General features: G+C 53.1%; 1 protein-coding gene across 1 annotated transcript in view; it reads right to left on the reverse strand.

Moving 5' to 3' along the window:
* Positions 1–6,198, reverse strand: part of LOC134958666 (semaphorin-3B-like) — an 87,877-nt gene extending 81,679 nt beyond the window's left edge. The window contains exon 1 of the mRNA XM_063941402.1: positions 5,949–6,198. The gene's annotated coding sequence lies outside the window, so the exon portion shown is untranslated. The remainder of the gene's footprint in view (positions 1–5,948) is intronic.
* Between the last annotated feature and the right edge of the window lie 16,820 nt (positions 6,199–23,018).

Consider the following 23,018-nt stretch of genomic DNA (forward strand, 5'->3'; position numbering starts at 1 on the left):
GTCCCTAGAATGTAGAGACCTCTGACAATGCACACCTAGTAAGCGCAGACTGGCAGTGCCCATTACTACATACACATCTGTGTGACAGTCACTTATTAATGTCTCACACTCGGCAGGAAAAGACATTCCAGCCTGCGACAAGTGCAGGCCTCCTTCACACCAACATAAAGCGAGCGGGGGGCAAGGGGGGCATGGGGAAGCAGTAAGGGGTGAGGAACTATAATGAGGCCAAGGAAATGGGAGGACAACTACCGAGGGGGGTTAGGAAGCAATTAATGGTGGGTGGTGAAGGAGGGGTGTATATGACTAATGAGGAGATAACGAAGCACAGAAAAACATCAGCGTCTGTGCCCGCTGTATGCTCGTCCATGTGCTGAGACTTTCCTGTTATGTGTAAGAAATGCAAGGAAGGAGCCCAGTCTACGCCAGCAGAGTGATGATATTATGAATATTAAGAAGTACCCGCAGGGAAAAGGGCTCCTAAATGGATTCTGTCCGTGCGATGCGCTGTCAGTACGTGCGCATCGGCCATTTACTGCGCAGGGTTCATTCAGGGGATACTTAATATTTGCGCAAACATACAATGATAATTGGGCCCCAAAGTGAGAAAGATTAAAGTATAGGACGGGAAAACAGAAAATGCCTGCGTTCCTCTGCATGTAGCGAGCACCGCCGCAGCTCGCCGTCCCTTTATCTCCTTATAATATCACTGCTGAGGTGCCGCCTGCTGCACCTCCGCACACACCGCCCTACTGAGAGGCACCGGGAGGCAGAGCGTCTGAGCTTGGTAAATGGCGCGCAGTTCCCCAGCATACTGTCCCTTCCACCAGCAAGACGGGAGATGCCACGGGCAAGGGCGACCAGGCCTGACATCCGGAATAATGACAGGAAGCGTGGGCAGAGGCAGGCATTGGGGGTTATGTGGCTCAGTACGATCTATATGCACATACGGCCTAATTCAGACCTGATCGCAGCAGCAAATAGTTCTCTAATGGGCAAAACCATGTGTACTGCAGGTGGGGCAGATGTAACATGTGCAGAGAGAGTTAGATTTGGGTGGGTTATATTGTTTCTATGCAGGGTAAATACTGGCTGCTTTATTTTTACACTGCAATTTAGATTTGTTTGAACACACCCCACCCAAATCTAACTCTCTCTGCACATGTTACATCTGCCCCCTCTGCAGTGCACATGGTTTTGCCCATTAGAGAACAATTTTGCTGCTGCGATCAGGTCTGAATTAGGCCCATAGTATATGTATTTTCACTCTCTGTAAGCTCTAGGAGAATTCTACGGATTGGAAGTGAATGCAGAATACACAGGTGCATCAGCAGCATGTGAGGATAAGGGGGAGGGGGCCGCTGCAGAGATGCCCTCTCCTCCCCCCCCCCACACTGGGGGCAAACGGACACAGGAGATATTAAGTGTCCCTCCCATGTCACAGGTCATTTACACCACATTTAACACATTGTCACCTAAGTGACCCGCAGCATTGAGCACGGTCAAAGGGCGTCACGCCCAGTGGCCCGGCTGGCTGTCAGTCTTTAGGGAGTTCTATAAGTGCTGGTGTCCTGTTGGGGAACTGAGTGCAGGGGTCGCAGAGGAAGAGGGGCATGAACACATTAAGGTGACACTAATCCCCATGAAAGCTGGCAGGTAAATGGCTCTCTGCCCCTACAGGTCTCCATCTCACCCCCCTGCCGCCCAGACCCCTCTCCCCATCCCCATATTGCATTTTCCCTCATTTTCTCCTGTTTTGCTGCTTTTCTGCCCTCTCCAGCTGCCTCACACATGCCTGGCCCTCCCCCAGATCCTTACAAATCACATTCTTTTGATGCCTCGGATTTTCCAGGCTCTGTTTTCTCAACTGCTGCAGCCACCGAGCAACAAGTGCAGAGTGGAGATACCCCACTTCCACAGCCTGCCTGACCTCTGTAATAGGAAGAGCCGCCCCCCCTATCCCCCTTCAGTCACACGGTGACATCAGGGTGACATCACAGCTCCACAAAACCAGCACCAGTCATAACCGAGCCTGATCTGGGTGTCAGCTGGGGGGGAAAGTTCAAACTGAATGGCTTCTGTGTAGGAAATGATGATGTCGCTGACTGTGACCTTGGGTGGCGTATGTGGGTACTGGGGGGGGGGTAGTACGCGGCACTGCGGCAATCATTGCCAGTCAGGAAGGCTACAAGGTCAGTGACATTGGGATAGTGCCAGAGGAACCCAGACAGTCATGTATGGATGAAGGAAACACAGTCATTCATGCGTCATGTCAGGCAGTATAGCTCTCCTTATACTCAATCCATCTGAAGAAGACAAGTGGAGAAGTTGCCAATAGCAACCAATCAGCTTTTGGCTATCACTTCTCTAGTACACTGTATATAATGATAGCTAGGGTCTGATTACAGGGAAGGTGGGGGGGCAAAATGAGCAATGAATCCCCCCGCAAGCATATTCCGTCCCCAGACCCTGCATCAATCTTACAGTGATATCGGTGGTGATAAAGCCCAAGAGGCATAAATAGTAAAAGCACAAAATGTACGTGTGCAGATCTATTTCCATGTGCAAGGTAAATGCAGCCGTTCCCAGGACCATATATACATAATAACATATAGGGGGGGGATTCAAATGTTTGAAAAGTCGGTTGGGTGTCTGTCTATTAGATAGGAAAAAACAGACTCCCAACTGACTTTTCAAACGTTTGAATCTCCCCCATAGTGTTACTCAGATAATCCATCGCCTGGCGTGACGCTGACCACCCCCGGCCTCTTCCAGTCATACTGTATGTCCTTGGCATACAATTGTGCCCATACGTAAAGAACTTTCTCCTGGACCAGCTCAGAAGGATGCAGCATTAACCCGTGAAGGTGGCAGAGACTTGCCTAGCAGAGCAGAGGGGCATCTCGGACTCCTCAGCAGCTGGGAAAGGCTCCAGATCTGCCCTTCGCTCCCACGGTGTAACTGAGGTCCATAGTTACCCGCTCCTGTGTGCCACCTCTACCACATCAGCTGGCAGTCACCTGTACCAGCCTCTAGGTTATATAACTCCTCATTGTATATGTATAACATCTATATCCAGCGTATAACCTCATCTTTACAGGACGGCAGCTGCCCCTGAGGTGTAAGAGATCTGTCAGACCAAAACGTGTCATTGTATGTATATATATATATATATACACACACACATACATACACACACACACACACACACACACACACACACACACACACACACACACTCGTGTGTGTGTGTATAGATATACAGACACCCCGCTATCCGTCCCTCTCCTCTCTGCAGTGGGTACTACCCAGCGCTGCCCTACTGACCCAATGGCAGAAGCATCCAGCACACCGGGGGTTACACACGCCACCAGTTCTCTGTGCAGCGGTGAAGGTCACTGGCAGACAGAGCTAGAACTGAAGACCAAATATCTGCCAGGGATACATGGCATCAACGCTGAATGCCAAGGATAAGGTCAGGTAATATAGTAGCTTCATGAAACAGAACTGGACACTTTTTGACCAAGAATCCTGGGTATTGTAGTTCAACAACAGGCACATACTATTGCTAGAGTAAGGATGTGAGAGGTTTTCATTTTTTTCTTAAAGTGGCAATCATTCACATGGTAAAATCAACCTGGTATTGCCAAATAAATGATTGCCACTTGAAAAAAAAAACCACCCAGGAGAACTCTCAGCTCCTGATTCTCCCCTATTACATCTCCCCGGTCTCTGCTGCTGTACTACAACCTCTTCCACCCTCTACTATGACTTATAGTCCACATCAGCGGGTGAGGCAATGGTAGGACTTACAGGTCCAAAGCAGCTGGCGTTAGTGATGGGTCTTCTGGGACTTGTAGTTTCACAGAAGCTGGGGGCCAAGATTTACTGTTATGCCATTACTTGTAGTTCCCTATCACTAAAACAGTGGTGGTCATTCCAAGTTGTTCGCTAGCTGCTTTCGTTGAGGCAAAAAAACGGCACTTCTGCGCATGCGTATGCAGCGCAATGCGCACGCGTGACGTACTATTACAACGAACGATGTCGTTTCACACAGGGTCTAGTGAAGCTTTCCTGTCGCACTGCTGGCCGCAGAGTGATTGACAGGAAGTGGGCGTTTCTGGGTGGTAACTGAGCGTTTTCAGGGAGTGTTCTGAAAAACGCAGGCGTGGCTGGGTGAACGCAGGGCGTGTTTGTGACGTCAAAACAGGAACTGAACAGTCTGAAGTCACACAAGCACTTAGTAGGTATTGAGCTACTCTAAAACTGCACAAAAAAACTTTGCCGCCGCTTTGCGATCCTTTCGTTCGCACTTCTGCTAAGCTAAAATACACTCCCAGTGGGCGGCGGCATAGCGTTTGCACGGCTGCTAAAAACTGCTAGCGAGCGATCAACTTGGAATGACCACCTGTGTTTCTTAAACTGTGTGCTGTGGCTCCCTGGGGTGCCTCGGAACAATTGCTGGGGTGCCCTGTTTCAGGGACGGATCTAGATTTTTCTTTAGGGGGGGCGGTTTACTGTTTAATCTTGACTCCTCCCTCTACAGTCCCAACTCCTCCCATCTGCAATCCTAACTCCTCCTCTCTCAATTCTGACTGAACTTTCTGAGTGAGACTGAGATAGAGCTTTGTGATTGTTCTATGTACATGTGACTGTGCTATGGGGTAATTGTATTTATTAACCCTAGTACCCACACACCAGCAAGTGAGGGGCAAATGTTCTGTAACCCTTGCTCTCCTGGCTCCTCTGTGCTGCTGTGGTATAGGCTGCAGCACATCATTCTGCCTCAGGCTCTCCCAGGAGAGCTCTCTTCTGCTCAAAAGTGGGCGTGGCTATGACTGTTAGGGGGGGCGGTCGCCCCCTTCGCCCCCCCCCCTAGATCCGGCCCTGCCCTGTTTGGTGGTACAGGACCAATGCAAATATTTTTGGTCAATGTAATAAGCAAAACCAGCGCTGGCGGCTGCCAATCATACGATATGTGGACAAACAGAAGCAAATCCCGTCCCTCACCGCACAGTTGTACCTAAGGATGACATATGAACACAACTGACTTCATTTAAGATTTCTTTCTACATTTCTCAATTAGAAACTTTTGGCCTACGGGTGCCGTGATTTTTTTTTGGAATACTCTAGGGCGCCGTGATTCAAAAAAGTCTGGGAACCACTCGCCTAAAACAATCCCTCATTAGATGAAGGTGACCAACAGGAAAGGTATAATCGCAGGTCTGTGCCGGGAATATCTAATGGTGACGTTCTGAGTCTGTAGTAATGGTATTATCCCTATTACCCGCTCGTCGCCCTGTGACACCCTGTATCCCCCCATTCCCTGACGGCTCTACGGACAGGCCATGGCCTGGGTGACAGAAGAGGTAGTGAGTACATGGAAGGGATGCCCAGTAGTCACACTGGCAGCAGATCTTTGGATTGACGTCTGGCACATGACATATCTGGCGCCAGGGCTCTGCTCAGCAGACAGCGGCGTGCTGGATCTTCTTATCATCTGTGTCTATGTTTTGGTTTCATTTCACTCCCTTATTACGGCGTTACCCTTGGCTGGAGCAGCGAAACACGTCAGTTACACATTAATAACATTAACAGAGTGTAAGCGGCTGTTGCTGGAGCTGTGAGCAATTAGAGTGTCAGCCCTCTGCACAAAACAACAACAACCCTGCCCCACATCAGCGCCAGGGCCCCGCCGCACCGCCCTGTCACTTGTGTGTGGTGACCAATTAACGGTACCAGCCTGGCACCTCGCCAGCGGCTGAGGAATGTGCCTTACACAGAGTACACACAGGCAACGCACACTCCCACACATATAACACAATCACGCACAGCACTGTCACACTGCCGCTCCTGTAACTTACACAGTACACAGTGACTTCAGTCACTAACATTCTACAAAGCCACCAGTTCTGCCATGTAGCATATAATGTGTACAGAAGACGTACCTGGCGTGGCTGCAGCTTCTCAGAGGTTACCTGTAAAGGTGAGCTGCCTGCACAACACAGGTAACTCAGGGAGGCGGGGCCTGTGACGCACGCTCACCCATCAGCCTGTTACCCCCTCTCTGCCAGTGCTGGGACAGGCTGTGGGATGGGGGCAGTGCCTGGCTTAGGGCCTGTTCTGCCCCAGGGTGGGACATCTGGCACATCCCCAGCGAGAAGTTCAGGAATGAGATTCTTACCCCCGTCTCCTGACTCCATGAATGTAGCTGGAGGGCAGGAATACAGGAGATAAGATTCCCAGACGCTGATAACGCGGGCCCTGCTGTGACAGAGCACCTGTGTGTAATAACACCGAGCAGAGGACACACCTGTGTGTAATAACACAGAGCAGAGGACACACCTGTGTGTAATAACACCGAGCAGAGGACACACCTGTGTGTAATAACACAGAGCAGAGGACACCTGTGTCATCTCATCCTGCGTGCTGGGATCATCTACATAATATAGTCAAAAAAACTAACTATAGGGCCCATTTTCCGGGGGTGTTCTCATGGCAGATCTGGGGCAGAAGAGGAAGATTGTGGGTTACCAGGTGTGTAGCTCAGTGACCCTGTAATGTCTTACCCACCCTCCAGCTGCGGTCATGCATGTGTTGTAACCATGCCACATGTAAACTCATACAGATACTGATTACACAAACGAAACACATGTATAAAGTCAGCGAATATCTCACAACATTATCAATATAAAGCTTGCTTGGCGCAGGGCGCGCTTAAGCACTCACTTTTGCGCTATTATTTGCGCTATTATTTGTCCTATGGGGGTCATTCCGAGTTGTTCGTTCACTAGCTGTTTTTAGCAGCCGTGCAAATGTATAGTCGCCGCCCACGGGTGAGTGTATTTTTTGCTTTGCAAGTGTGCGATCACCTGTGCAGCCGAGCTCTGCAAAAACATTTCGTGCAATTTCTGAGTAGTTCTGGACTTACTCAGCCGCTGCGATCACTTCAGCCTGTCCGGGTCCGGAATTGACGTCAGACACCCGCCCTGCAAACGCCTGGACACGCCTGCGTTTTTCCAACCACTCCCAGAAAACGGGCAGTTGACACCGACAAACGCCTTCTTCCTGTCAATCTCCTTGCGATCGCCCATGTAATGTTTTGTACCCATGTGACGCGCCTGCGCATTGCGGTGCATACGCATGCACAGTTCTGACCTGATCGCAGCGCAGCGGAAAAACCTAGTGTGCGATCAGGGCGGAATGACCCCCTATGTTCGGTCAGCGCTGCGTCCGCAGGGTTGCAGAAGTGACTGTAGAGCATCTGTGCCTGTGCACGTTTAGTCGCATGTGTGTGCGCCAGCCAGCGATAGGGACTTTTCTCGCTTCTCCCTGTACATGACGGGGTTACTGCCGGCTGTCACAGTGCAATCCCGGCCTTCAGTTCCACTGTGCATGTGTGAGCCAGTAATACCTGCGGACTGCGATAGCAAAATAAGAACACATTTAAATCAGGACCAGTCAACTCCTGTCACTGCAGTTATTGTAGAACTACAACTCCCAGCATGCACTGTAGTCCATAGACGGTCTCTTTTGGTGTAACCGCAGAGTATAATACTGGAAAGGGGAGATGTGAGCGTTAGAGAGAAGGAATGTAGAGAAGGAGGAATAATGGAGAGGGGCGGCCAGAGGTCTGAGTCTGTTACAGTCATTACGTGCGCAGGTCGCTGACCGGTCGCTGCCAGCCTCCCCCCCCCGTCACCTCTCTCTCTCGCTGTTTTCCTGCTTTCTAGCTACCAGAATATTAGCATTTTTGACACACATTGAAAAGCCATCACTTGTACGCTGGTGACATCAGTATATAAGTATGTTAGTGCCCTGCAGATCATTCCTCCTGCAGCCCGTTCTATGTGCACATGCCATGTATACCGCACCGGTGCCAACCTCCGCCCACCCAACACAGTGCAAATATGTATTTGTCTCTGACACACTGTGGACATTGGGAATATGTTCTTCTGCTTGGTGCACAATGCAGGCAGGAGGATGTGACCTCATACATCCACCCTCAATACGCCGCGTGGTGCGAGATGGCTGGCGCAGGTGAGCCGCCAGGCCCTGGTAACTCTGCTAGCGTTGGGCGTCTGTTTTTGGTGCACAACAGAACCTGGTGTGAGAAAGGGTATCCGTTCACATGGTCGACCATGTTATGGTCGACAGTCATTAGGTCGACCACTATTGGTCGACATTGACATGGTTGACATGGACACATGGTCGACACATTAAATGGTCGACACATGAAAGGTCGACACATGAAAAGGTCGACGTGAGTTTTTTTACTTTTTTTTTCTTTTGGGGAACTTTTACATACTTTACGATCCATGTGGACTACGATTGGAACGGTAATCTGTGCCGAGCGAAGCGATAGCGGAGCGAAGGCACCATGCCCGAAGCATGGCGAGCGAAGCGAGCCATGCGAGGGGACGCGATGCACTAATTGGGGTTCCCAGTCACATTACGCAAAAAATGACACCAAAAAAAGTTAAAAAAATCATGTCGACCATGTGTCAATGTCGACCATGTCAATGTCGACCAATAGTGGTCGACCTAATGACTGTCGACCATAACATGGTCGACCATTCATACCGGAACCGTGAGAAAGAGCTGCGGCTGCCGCATTGTATACAGTCAGACTTATACACAGATATTAATCAGCGCAGTCTCCCGGTGCATCCGCGTCACATCGCATTGCAGCTAATACGCATTGTTAGGTAAAAAGACGCAGAAAAGATGGCAGGCGCTAGCAGAGATGCACAGGACCTGGCGTGCAGAGAGGATCTGTTTGGCGCGGCTGCAATTATAATAATGTATACAGTGCTAATAGCAAGTGCTTTTATTATATTGCCTTGGCACTGTACAGGCTAGAACAGTAGTAGCGATTGCAAGCTCCTGTGCTCAGCAATGAGAGGAGAGCACTGGTGAGTAGTAATACCGTCAGTCGGCCTCAGGGCTCGCGCACATGGCTGGACCAGTCATTTCTTGTACTGCAGGCCGCAGCGTGGGGTGAAAAGTGCATCTTATGTTTTACCTGCAGGGGTGGAATTCCTAGCGGAGTGCTATCAATCACACCTGCGACACCGCCCAATGCAGGGACTAGAGAGCCCAGCCAGCCTGCAAGTTTATGTATCGTCATATCCCACTGGCCCTGGGGTGGCCTCAAGCTTTACACTGTTACAGAGAAGTTTGGGGATTAATCCCATTTATTCCATTCTATAAAGCAGATTATAAAGGGATTAACACCAGGAGCGCTGTAACCCTTTCGCTGCCTGGAGCAGAACTGAGTCGCTGTACAGGCAGGTAATTCTGCACTATGTAAAACGTAGCTTTAGGGGCCCAGGAAATGCTGCACATGTCGTACTGTAAGGTAACGTCAGAGGTGGAATAGCTGCTCCATCCTTCATGTCATATAACCCGCCGCCTGTGTGACTGCGTACTGCTCCGGTATAATGCACACGGGGTCTAATTCAGACCTGATCGCAGCAGCAAATTTGCTAGCTAATAGGCAAAACCATGTGCAGTGCAGGTGGGGCTGATGTAACATGTGCAGAGAGAGGTAGATTTGGGTGGGTCATATTGTTTCTGTGCAGGGTAAATACTGGCTGCTTTATTTTTACACTGCAATTTAGATTTCAGTTTGAACACACCCCACCCAAATCTAACTCTCTCTGCACATGTTACATCTGCCCCCCCTGCAGTGCACATGGTTTTGCCCATTATCTAACAAATTTGCTGCTACGATCAGGTCTGAATTAGGACCTTGGTACAATAGGCTATGCTTAATGAGTGGCCGGATTTCCTGGCCCATGTTATCTGGGATTATTTAAGGAGTTCACTCCAGTTCATAGCCGCTGGTGCCCCCAGTTCAGTAACTCACTCTTCCCCCTTCCTGTTCTCAGGCTCTGTGGGTACCAAACAGACGTCGCCCCTCCTTCACCCCTGTAGCAGCAGGGTCTCTCATTAATCACTTAAAACGAGCCCTGTGTGGGGTGGAGAGGAGGGGGATTCCTGTACCCCCCCTCCGCAGCTCCATGGCACCACATCCCCCCCCCCCCCCTCAAGGGAACAGCAGCTCTGTCCCGTCCAATCCTGAGCTGGCATAGGAACATGCGACGCTGCTTGCCGTGTCAAACAAGCAATGAGAAGGGGGACCCCCTGGCCACACCCACACCTGCAGAGTATCGCACCCTGAACATGTCCGGCATCCTGCACTAACTCTGCATTACATGTGGAACACTTGTGTCTTTGTAGGTCAGGAGAGAAGCCCCTAACACCCAACCCACACTAGCAATGCATTGTTCTATACATCAGCCCACACTGCCAGGGTACACAGGAAGGGGTTTCACCTGTAACAGCACAAAGAACTATACATACATTGCAAACAGTACAAGTCCTTATCTGCAGCAAGAGCTGCGCTTTCCTGTACAATGCAGCACTGATTGCATCTCACTTGTGCAAATGTCACTTTCATTACTACACTATGGGGGTCATTCCAAGTTGATCGCAGCAGGATTTTTGATAGCAACTGGGCAAAACCATGTGCACTGCAGGGGAGGCAGATATAACATGTGCAGAGAGAGTTAGATTTGGGAGTGGTGTGTTCAATCTGCAATCTAATTTGCAGTGTAAAAATAAAGCAGCCAGTATTTACCCTGCACAGAAATATAACCCACCCTAACTCTCTCTGCACATGTTACATCTGCCCCACCTGCAATGCACATGTTATATCTGACCCCCCGCCCGCTGCAGTGCACATGGTTTTGCCCAACTGCTATCAAATTTGCTGCTGCGATCAACTCTGAATTACCCTCTGAATCCTGTATCTTTACCCTAACCTCCCGCAGCCTAACCCTAACCTCCACCCATCAGAGTATAACCCTAAACTTCCCCAACCCCCGCAGCCTAACCCTTACACTCCTCCTCGCGCCTAACCCTTACCCCGAGGCCAGTACGCACCTTCGGGATTCTGACCGCTGAGATCCCGACTGGCGGGATTATGACCACATCCCGCAATGATGTATTGGGGCAGCAAAAAGTATTCTTCTGCTTTTCACCCTTTGATAAATAGAAAGTAACCTAACATTCCACTGTACATCTCTCCCACACCACTAATTCATAAGTGGCCGTGTTCATTTCTGTAGGAATGTAAAACGCGACCGACGCCATTACTCATGCTTGCAGAATATCATATGAGGCCAGGTGCTCTGATGCGGGGGTGTAGGGGCACCTGCAGTGCTGCCCCCAGCGATTGGTGCCCCTAGGCATGTGCCTAATGGGAAATCCATTACTGTATAACAGCAGTAACTAACGCTCCTCCCTGGTATTATATTATTATACAGACTAGGGTCGGCTGTGTGATATGTGACATCTGAAAAAAACCCTAGTCAGGCGCTTTCATATTACATCCAACTGTTTAAAAATTCTTCCTTGTGTTAAGTTGTAACTTGCTATGTACAAATGTCCGCTACCTGACGGTGGAATGGTCCAGAATCTTCTGTAAAATGATTCAATATTTTCACTACTTGTCTGAATCCTAAATGATGGCACCAGCGCATATAATATACATTAGATTGCAAGCTCTGTGGTCATTTCTCATCTGTTGCTGTGTTCAGGGCCAAATCTGTGTCCAACTTTTCCCCCTAAGTGTTACTCTATTATATTGGCGTGACAATAGACTGGCACCCAGCATCCATCCCTACATTCATGAGACAACAAGTAGCACCCTAACTGCGTATAGCGGAAGCTCCTGGCAGCACAAAGGTCTCATAACTCCCAGCTCCCGCTCTCAGGATACTCAGCGGCTTCATTCAGTGTCTGATGCGTCGCTTCCCCAATTAATGTGTTCAGTTGGCTTCAGCCCATAGAGCACAGGACGTATGAGCAGTGTATGAAGTGAGTGGGTGCGGAATATTAATACACTCCCAGTCAGCGGCCACCCACACCTCATTGTCTGTCTAATTAGTGGTTATTGTGAGTGCCGGGGCCTGGGGGAGACATCAGAGAGATATCTAAGGACAATGCGGGAGCGCTGACCCATCTCTGGGTCTCTATTCACTATGGTGACCTCTCATCTGCCCTAAATAGAGGCACGGCGTGGGGCTGGGGGCAGCACCGGGGCTGGGGTTTACTAGGGGACAATGGAAGAGCAACAGAAAGAGAAAAGCGGAGTGACGGGCAGGGAGGGGGCATCACAGACATTTCACCCCTTCCTTCCACAGGGAAAGATGCCCCATAGTCAACCAGTGAGCGGGCACAGCGGGTCTGTATACTGATGGGTCCAGGTCAGGTACACTCCTGGGGGCTGGTGTGCGCTTGTAGCAAAGGGCACAGAAACAACTAAAACACAGTAGCGCGTGTCCGCATACACATCCTGGGTTCACCCCGCAAGGCAGCAGTGCGTACTTACACCCTGTGCAGATGCAATGGGTACATCTCCTAACCGGCGTATACGCCCGCTTATGTGCTGGTCTGCATTACTGTGCCCTGCCTATGTGAGGACGCTCATTCCCTCCCGTTACACACCTCCTAACCGGCGTATACGCCCGCTTATGTGCTGGTCTGCATTACTGTGCCCTGCCTATGTGAGAATGCCCATTCCCTCCCGTTACACACCTCCTAACCGTCGTATATGCCCTCTTATGTGCTGGTCTGCATTACTGTGCCCTGCCTATGTGAGGACGCCCGTTCCCTCCTGTTACACGTCTCCTAACCGGCGTATACACCCGCTTATGTGCTGGTCTGCATTACTGTGCCCTGCCAATGTGAGGACGCCCATTCCCTCCCGTTACACGTCTCCTAACCGGCGTATACGCCCGCTTATGTGCTGGTCTGCATTACTGTGCCCTGCCTATGTGAGGACGCCCATTCCCTCCCGTTACACATCTCCTGACCGGCGTATACGCCCGCTTATGTGCTGGTCTGCATTACTGTGCCCTGCCTATGTGAGGACGCCCATTCCCTCCCGTTACACATCTCCTGACCGGCGTATACGCCCGCTTATGTGCTGGTCTGCATTACTGTGCCCTGCCTATGTGAGGACGCCCATTCCCTCCCGTTACACATCTCCTGACCGGCGTATACGCCCGCTTATGTGCTGGTCTGCATTACTGTGCCCTGCCTATGTGAGGACGCCCATTCCCTCCCGTTACACATCTCTTGACCGGCGTATACGCCCGCTTGTGTGCTGGTCTGCATTACTGTGCCCTGCCTATGTGAGGACGCCCGTTCCCTCCCGTTACACACCTCCTAACCGGCGTATACACCCGCTTATGTGCTGGTCTGCATTACTGTGCCCTGCCTATGTGAGGACGCCCATTCCCTCCCGTTACACATCTCCTAACCGGCGTATACGCCTACTTATGTGCTGGTCTGCATTACTGTGCCCTGCCAATGTGAGGAAGCCCATTCCCTCCCGTTACACATCTCCTAACCGGCGTATACGCCTACTTATGTGCTGGTCTGCATTACTGTGCCCTGCCAATGTGAGGACGCCCATTCCCTCCCGTTACACGTCTCCTAACCGGCGTATATGCCCGCTTATGTGCTGGTCTGCATCACTGTGCCCTGCCTATGTGAGGACGCCCATTCCCTCCCGTTACACATCTCCTGACCGGCGTATACGCCCGCTTATGTGCTGGTCTGCATTACTGTGCCCTGCCTATGTGAGGACGCCCGTTCCCTCCCGTTACACACCTCCTAACCGGCGTATACACCCGCTTATGTGCTGGTCTGCATTACTGTGCCCTGCCTATGTGAGGACGCCCATTCCCTCCCGTTACACATCTCCTGACCGGCGTATATGCCCGCTTATGTGCTGGTCTGCATTATTGTGCCCTGCCTACGTGAGGACGCCCATTCCCTCCCGTTACACGTCTCCTAACCGGCGTATACGCCCGCTTATGTGCTGGTCTGCATTACTGTGCCCTGCCTATGTGAGGACGCCCATTCCCTCCCGTTACACATCTCCTGACCGGCGTATACGCCCGCTTATGTGCTGGTCTGCATTACTGTGCCCTGCCTATGTGAGGACGCCCATTCCCTCCTGTTACACATCTCCTAACCGGCGTATACGCCCGCTTATGTGCTGGTCTGCATTACTATGCCCTGCCTATGTGAGAACGCCCATTCCCTCCCGTTACACACCTCCTAACCGGCGTATACGCCCGCTTATGTGCTGGTCTGCATTACTGTGCCCTGCCTACGTGAGGACGCCCATTCCCTCCCGTTACACGTCTCCTAACCGGCGTATACGCCCGCTTATGTGCTGGTCTGCATTACTGTGCCCTGCCTATGTGAGGACGCCCATTCCCTCCCGTTACACATCTCCTAACCGGCGTATACGCCCGCTTATGTGCTGGTCTGCATTACTGTGCCCTGCCTACGTGAGGACGCCCATTCCCTCCCGTTACACATCTCCTGACCGGCGTATACGCCCGCTTATGTGCTGGTCTGCATTACTGTGCCCTGCCTACGTGAGGACGCCCATTCCTTCCCGTTACACATCTCCTGACCGGCGTATACGCCCGCTTATGTGCTGGTCTGTATTACTGTGCCCTGCCTATGTGAGGACGCCCATTCCCTCCCGTTACATATCTCCTCACCGGCGTATACGCCCGCTTATGTGCTGGTCTGCATTACTGTGCCCTGCCTACGTGAGGACGCCCATTCCCTCCCGTTACACATCTCCTGACCGGCGTATACGCCCGCTTATGTGCTGGTCTGCATTACTGTGCCCTGCCTACGTGAGGACGCCCATTCCCTCCCGTTACACACCTCCTAACCGGCGTATACGCCCGCTTATGTGCTGGTCTGCATTACTGTGCCCTGCCTACGTGAGGACGCCCATTCCCTCCCGTTACACATCTCCTGACCGGCGTATACGCCCGCTTATGTGCTGGTCTGCATTACTGTGCCCTGCCTATGTGAGGACGCCCATTCCCTCCCGTTACACACCTCCTAACCGGCGTATACGCCCGCTTATGTGCTGGTCTGCATTACTGTGCCCTGCCTATGTGAGGACGCCCATTCCCTCCCGTTACACATCTCCTGACCGGCGTATACGCCCGCTTATGTGCTGGTCTGCATTACTGTGCCCTGCCTATGTGAGGACGCCCATTCCCTCCCGTTACACATCTCCTGACCGGCGTATACGCCCGCTTATGTGCTGGTCTGCATTACTGTGCCCTGCCTATGTGAGGACGCCCGTTCCCTCCCGTTACACGTCTCCTAACCGGCGTATACGCCCGCTTATGTGCTGGTCTGCATTACTGTGCCCTGCCTACGTGGGGACGCCCATTCCCTCCCGTTACACATCTCCTGACCGGCGTATACGCCCGCTTATGTGCTGGTCTGCATTACTGTGCCCTGCCTATGTGAGGACGCCCATTCCCTCCCGTTACACACCTCCTAACCGGCGTATACGCCCGCTTATGTGCTGGTCTGCATTACTGTGCCCTGCCTATGTGAGGACGCCCATTCCCTCCCGTTACACATCTCCTGACCGGCGTATACGCCCGCTTATGTGCTGGTCTGCATTACTGTGCCCTGCCTATGTGAGGACGCCCATTCCCTCCCGTTACACATCTCCTGACCGGCGTATACGCCCGCTTATGTGCTGGTCTGCATTACTGTGCCCTGCCTATGTGAGGACGCCCGTTCCCTCCCGTTACACGTCTCCTAACCGGCGTATACGCCCGCTTATGTGCTGGTCTGCATTACTGTGCCCTGCCTACGTGGGGACGCCCATTCCCTCCCGTTACACATCTCCTGACCGGCGTATACGCCCGCTTATGTGCTGGTCTGCATTACTGTGCCCTGCCTATGTGAGGACGCCCATTCCCTCCCGTTACACACCTCCTAACCGGCGTATACGCCCGCTTATGTGCTGGTCTGCATTACTGTGCCCTGCCTACGTGAGGACGCCCATTCCCTCCCGTTACACATCTCCTGACCGGCGTATACGCCCGCTTATGTGCTGGTCTGCATTACTGTGCCCTGCCTACGTGAGGACGCCCATTCCCTCCCGTTACACATCTCCTAACCGGCGTATACGCCCGCTTATGTGCTGGTCTGCATTACTGTGCCCTGCCTATGTGAGGACGCCCATTCCCTCCCGTTACATATCTCCTGACCGGCGTATACGCCCGCTTATGTGCTGGTCTGCATTACTGTGCCCTGCCTATGTGAGGACGCCCATTCCCTCCCGTTACACATCTCCTAACCGGCGTATACGCCCGCTTATGTGCTGGTCTGCATTACTGTGCCCTGCCTATGTGAGGACGCCCATTCCCTCCTGTTACACATCTCCTAACCGGTGTATACGCCCGCTTATGTGCTGGTCTGCATTACTGTGCCCTGCCTATGTGAGAACGCCCATTCCCTCATGTTACACGTCTCCTAACTGGCGTATACGCCCGCTTATGTGCTGGTCTGCATTACTGTGCCCTGCCTACGTGAGGACGCCCATTCCCTCCCGTTACACATCTCCTAACCGGCGTATACGCCCGCTTATGTGCTGGTCTGCATTACTGTGCCCTGCCTATGTGAGGACGCCCATTCCCTCCCGTTACACATCTCCTGACCGGCGTATACGCCCGCTTATGTGCTGGTCTGCATTACTGTGCCCTGCCTATGTGAGGACGCCCATTCCCTCCCGTTACACATCTCCTAACCGGCGTATACGCCCGCTTATGTGCTGGTCTGCATTACTGTGCCCTGCCTATGTGAGGACGCCCATTCCCTCCCGTTACACATCTCCTGACCGGCGTATACGCCCGCTTATGTGCTGGTCTGCATTACTGTGCCCTGCCTATGTGAGGACGCCCATTCCCTCCCGTTACACATCTCCTAACCGGCGTATACGCCTACTTATGTGCTGGTCTGCATTACTGTGCCCTGCCTATGTGAGGACGCCCATTCCCTCCCGTTACACATCTCCTGACCGGCCTATACACCCGCTTATGTGCTGGTCTGCATTACTGTGCCCTGCCTATGTAAGAACGCCCATTCCCTCCTGTTACACATCTCCTAACTGGCGTATACGCCTACTTATGTGCTGGTCTGCATCACTGTGCCCTGCCTATGTGAGGACGCCCATTCCCTCCCGTTACACATCTCCTGACCGGCGTATACGCCCGCTTATGTGCTGGTCTGCATTACTGTGCCCTGCCTATGTGAGAACGCCCATTCCCTCCTGTTACACATCTCCTAACCGGAGTATACGCCCGCTTATGTGCTGGTCTGCATTACTGTGCCCTGCCTATGTGAGGACGCCCATCCCCTCCCGTTACACATCTCCTAACCGGCGTATACGCCTACTTATGTGCTGGTCTGCATTACTGTGCCCTGCCTACGTGAGGAACGCCCATTCCCTCCCGTTACACACCTCCTAACCGGCGTATACGCCCGCTTATGTGCTGGTCTGCATTACTGTGCCCTGCCTATGTGAGGACGCCCATTCCCTCCTGTTACACATCTCCTAACCGGCGTATACGTCCGCTTATGTGCTGGTCTGCATTACTGTGCCCTGCCTATGTGAGGACGCCCATTCCCTCCCGTTACACATCTCCTCACCGGCGTATACGCCCGCTTATGTGCTGGTCTGCATTACTGTGCCCTGCCTATGTGTGGACGCCCATTCCCTCCCGTTACACATCTCCTAACCGGCGTATACGCCTACTTATGTGCTGGTCTGCATTACTGTGCCCTGCCTATGTGAGGACGCCCATTCCCTCCCGTTACACATCTCCTGACCGGCGTATACGCCCGCTTATGTGCTGGTCTGCATTACTGTGCCCTGCCTATGTGAGAACGCCCATTCCCTCCTGTTACACATCTCCTAACCGGAGTATACGCCCGCTTATGTGCTGGTCTGCATTACTGTGCCCTGCCTATGTGAGGACGCCCATCCCCTCCCGTTACACATCTCCTAACCGGCGTATACGCCTACTTATGTGCTGGTCTGCATTACTGTGCCCTGCCTACGTGAGGAACGCCCATTCCCTCCCGTTACACACCTCCTAACCGGCGTATACGCCCGCTTATGTGCTGGTCTGCATTACTGTGCCCTGCCTATGTGAGGACGCCCATTCCCTCCTGTTACACATCTCCTAACCGGCGTATACGTCCGCTTATGTGCTGGTCTGCATTACTGTGCCCTGCCTATGTGAGGACGCCCATTCCCTCCCGTTACACATCTCCTCACCGGCGTATACGCCCGCTTATGTGCTGGTCTGCATTACTGTGCCCTGCCTATGTGTGGACGCCCATTCCCTCCCGTTACACATCTCCTAACCGGCGTATACGCCTACTTATGTGCTGGTCTGCATTACTGTGCCCTGCCTATGTGAGGACGCCCATTCCCTCCCGTTACACATCTCCTCACCGGCGTATACGCCCGCTTATGTGCTGGTCTGCATTACTGTGCCCTGCCTATGTGAGGACGCCCATTCCCTCCTGTTACACATCTCCTAACCGGCGTATACGTCCGCTTATGTGCTGGTCTGCATTACTGTGCCCTGCCTATGTGAGGACGCCCATTCCCTCCCGTTACACATCTCCTCACCGGCGTATACGCCCGCTTATGTGCTGGTCTGCATTACTGTGCCCTGCCTATGTGTGGACGCCCATTCCCTCCCGTTACACATCTCCTAACCGGCGTATACGCCTACTTATGTGCTGGTCTGCATTACTGTGCCCTGCCTATGTGAGGACGCCCATTCCCTCCCGTTACACATCTCCTAACCGGCGTATACGCCTACTTATGTGCTGGTCTGCATTACTGTGCCCTGCCTATGTGAGGACGCCCATTCCCTCCCGTTACACATCTCCTCACCGGCGTATACGCCCGCTTATGTGCTGGTCTGCATTACTGTGCCCTGCCTATGTGTGGACGCCCATTCCCTCCCGTTACACATCTCCTAACCGGCGTATACGCCCGCTTATGTGCTGGTCTGCATTACTGTGCCCTGCCTATGTGAGGACGCCCATTCCCTCCTGTTACACATCTCCTAACCGGTGTATACGCCCGCTTATGTGCTGGTCTGCATTACTGTGCCCTGCCTATGTGAGAACGCCCATTCCCTCATGTTACACGTCTCCTAACTGGCGTATACGCCCGCTTATGTGCTGGTCTGCATTACTGTGCCCTGCCTACGTGAGGACGCCCATTCCCTCCCGTTACACATCTCCTAACCGGCGTATACGCCCGCTTATGTGCTGGTCTGCATTACTGTGCCCTGCCTATGTGAGGACGCCCATTCCCTCCCGTTACACATCTCCTGACCGGCGTATACGCCCGCTTATGTGCTGGTCTGCATTACTGTGCCCTGCCTATGTGAGGACGCCCATTCCCTCCCGTTACACATCTCCTAACCGGCGTATACGCCCGCTTATGTGCTGGTCTGCATTACTGTGCCCTGCCTATGTGAGGACGCCCATTCCCTCCCGTTACACATCTCCTGACCGGCGTATACGCCCGCTTATGTGCTGGTCTGCATTACTGTGCCCTGCCTATGTGAGGACGCCCATTCCCTCCCGTTACACATCTCCTAACCGGCGTATACGCCTACTTATGTGCTGGTCTGCATTACTGTGCCCTGCCTATGTGAGGACGCCCATTCCCTCCCGTTACACATCTCCTGACCGGCCTATACACCCGCTTATGTGCTGGTCTGCATTACTGTGCCCTGCCTATGTAAGAACGCCCATTCCCTCCTGTTACACATCTCCTAACTGGCGTATACGCCTACTTATGTGCTGGTCTGCATCACTGTGCCCTGCCTATGTGAGGACGCCCATTCCCTCCCGTTACACATCTCCTGACCGGCGTATACGCCCGCTTATGTGCTGGTCTGCATTACTGTGCCCTGCCTATGTGAGAACGCCCATTCCCTCCTGTTACACATCTCCTAACCGGAGTATACGCCCGCTTATGTGCTGGTCTGCATTACTGTGCCCTGCCTATGTGAGGACGCCCATCCCCTCCCGTTACACATCTCCTAACCGGCGTATACGCCTACTTATGTGCTGGTCTGCATTACTGTGCCCTGCCTACGTGAGGAACGCCCATTCCCTCCCGTTACACACCTCCTAACCGGCGTATACGCCCGCTTATGTGCTGGTCTGCATTACTGTGCCCTGCCTATGTGAGGACGCCCATTCCCTCCTGTTACACATCTCCTAACCGGCGTATACGTCCGCTTATGTGCTGGTCTGCATTACTGTGCCCTGCCTATGTGAGGACGCCCATTCCCTCCCGTTACACATCTCCTCACCGGCGTATACGCCCGCTTATGTGCTGGTCTGCATTACTGTGCCCTGCCTATGTGTGGACGCCCATTCCCTCCCGTTACACATCTCCTAACCGGCGTATACGCCTACTTATGTGCTGGTCTGCATTACTGTGCCCTGCCTATGTGAGGACGCCCATTCCCTCCCGTTACACATCTCCTAACCGGCGTATACGCCCGCTTATGTGCTGGTCTGCATTACTGTGCCCTGCCTATGTGAGGACGCCCGTTCCCTCCCGTTACACGTCTCCTAACCGGCGTATACGCCCGCTTATGTGCTGGTCTGCATTACTGTGCCCTGCCTACGTGAGGACGCCCATTCCCTCCCGTTACACATCTCCTGACCGGCGTATACGCCCGCTTATGTGCTGGTCTGCATTACTGTGCCCTGCCTACGTGAGGACGCCCATTCCCTCCCGTTACACACCTCCTAACCGGCGTATACGCCCGCTTATGTGCTGGTCTGCATTACTGTGCCCTGCCTACGTGAGGACGCCCATTCCCTCCCGTTACACATCTCCTGACCGGCGTATACGCCCGCTTATGTGCTGGTCTGCATTACTGTGCCCTGCCTATGTGAGGACGCCCATTCCCTCCCGTTACACACCTCCTAACCGGCGTATACGCCCGCTTATGTGCTGGTCTGCATTACTGTGCCCTGCCTATGTGAGGACGCTCATTCCCTCCCGTTACACATCTCCTGACCGGCGTATACGCCCGCTTATGTGCTGGTCTGCATTACTGTGCCCTGCCTATGTGAGGACGCCCATTCCCTCCCGTTACACATCTCCTGACCGGCGTATACGCCCGCTTATGTGCTGGTCTGCATTACTGTGCCCTGCCTATGTGAGGACGCCCGTTCCCTCCCGTTACACGTCTCCTAACCGGCGTATACGCCCGCTTATGTGCTGGTCTGCATTACTGTGCCCTGCCTACGTGAGGACGCCCATTCCCTCCCGTTACACATCTCCTGACCGGCGTATACGCCCGCTTATGTGCTGGTCTGCATTACTGTGCCCTGCCTATGTGAGGACGCCCATTCCCTCCCGTTACACACCTCCTAACCGGCGTATACGCCCGCTTATGTGCTGGTCTGCATTACTGTGCCCTGCCTACGTGAGGACGCCCATTCCCTCCCGTTACACATCTCCTGACCGGCGTATACGCCCGCTTATGTGCTGGTCTGCATTACTGTGCCCTGCCTACGTGAGGACGCCCATTCCCTCCCGTTACACATCTCCTAACCGGCGTATACGCCCGCTTATGTGCTGGTCTGCATTACTGTGCCCTGCCTATGTGAGGACGCCCATTCCCTCCCGTTACATATCTCCTGACCGGCGTATACGCCCGCTTATGTGCTGGTCTGCATTACTGTGCCCTGCCTATGTGAGGACGCCCATTCCCTCCCGTTACACATCTCCTAACCGGCGTATACGCCCGCTTATGTGCTGGTCTGCATTACTGTGCCCTGCCTATGTGAGGACGCCCATTCCCTCCTGTTACACATCTCCTAACCGGTGTATACGCCCGCTTATGTGCTGGTCTGCATTACTGTGCCCTGCCTATGTGAGAACGCCCATTCCCTCATGTTACACGTCTCCTAACTGGCGTATACGCCCGCTTATGTGCTGGTCTGCATTACTGTGCCCTGCCTACGTGAGGACGCCCATTCCCTCCCGTTACACATCTCCTAACCGGCGTATACGCCCGCTTATGTGCTGGTCTGCATTACTGTGCCCTGCCTATGTGAGGACGCCCATTCCCTCCCGTTACACATCTCCTGACCGGCGTATACGCCCGCTTATGTGCTGGTCTGCATTACTGTGCCCTGCCTATGTGAGGACGCCCATTCCCTCCCGTTACACATCTCCTAACCGGCGTATACGCCCGCTTATGTGCTGGTCTGCATTACTGTGCCCTGCCTATGTGAGGACGCCCATTCCCTCCCGTTACACATCTCCTGACCGGCGTATACGCCCGCTTATGTGCTGGTCTGCATTACTGTGCCCTGCCTATGTGAGGACGCCCATTCCCTCCCGTTACACATCTCCTAACCGGCGTATACGCCTACTTATGTGCTGGTCTGCATTACTGTGCCCTGCCTATGTGAGGACGCCCATTCCCTCCCGTTACACATCTCCTGACCGGCCTATACACCCGCTTATGTGCTGGTCTGCATTACTGTGCCCTGCCTATGTAAGAACGCCCATTCCCTCCTGTTACACATCTCCTAACTGGCGTATACGCCTACTTATGTGCTGGTCTGCATCACTGTGCCCTGCCTATGTGAGGACGCCCATTCCCTCCCGTTACACATCTCCTGACCGGCGTATACGCCCGCTTATGTGCTGGTCTGCATTACTGTGCCCTGCCTATGTGAGAACGCCCATTCCCTCCTGTTACACATCTCCTAACCGGAGTATACGCCCGCTTATGTGCTGGTCTGCATTACTGTGCCCTGCCTATGTGAGGACGCCCATCCCCTCCCGTTACACATCTCCTAACCGGCGTATACGCCTACTTATGTGCTGGTCTGCATTACTGTGCCCTGCCTACGTGAGGAACGCCCATTCCCTCCCGTTACACACCTCCTAACCGGCGTATACGCCCGCTTATGTGCTGGTCTGCATTACTGTGCCCTGCCTATGTGAGGACGCCCATTCCCTCCTGTTACACATCTCCTAACCGGCGTATACGTCCGCTTATGTGCTGGTCTGCATTACTGTGCCCTGCCTA

Source organism: Pseudophryne corroboree, chromosome 9 (genome assembly GCF_028390025.1).
Source record: "Pseudophryne corroboree isolate aPseCor3 chromosome 9, aPseCor3.hap2, whole genome shotgun sequence".
Lineage (NCBI taxonomy): Eukaryota > Metazoa > Chordata > Amphibia > Anura > Myobatrachidae > Pseudophryne > Pseudophryne corroboree.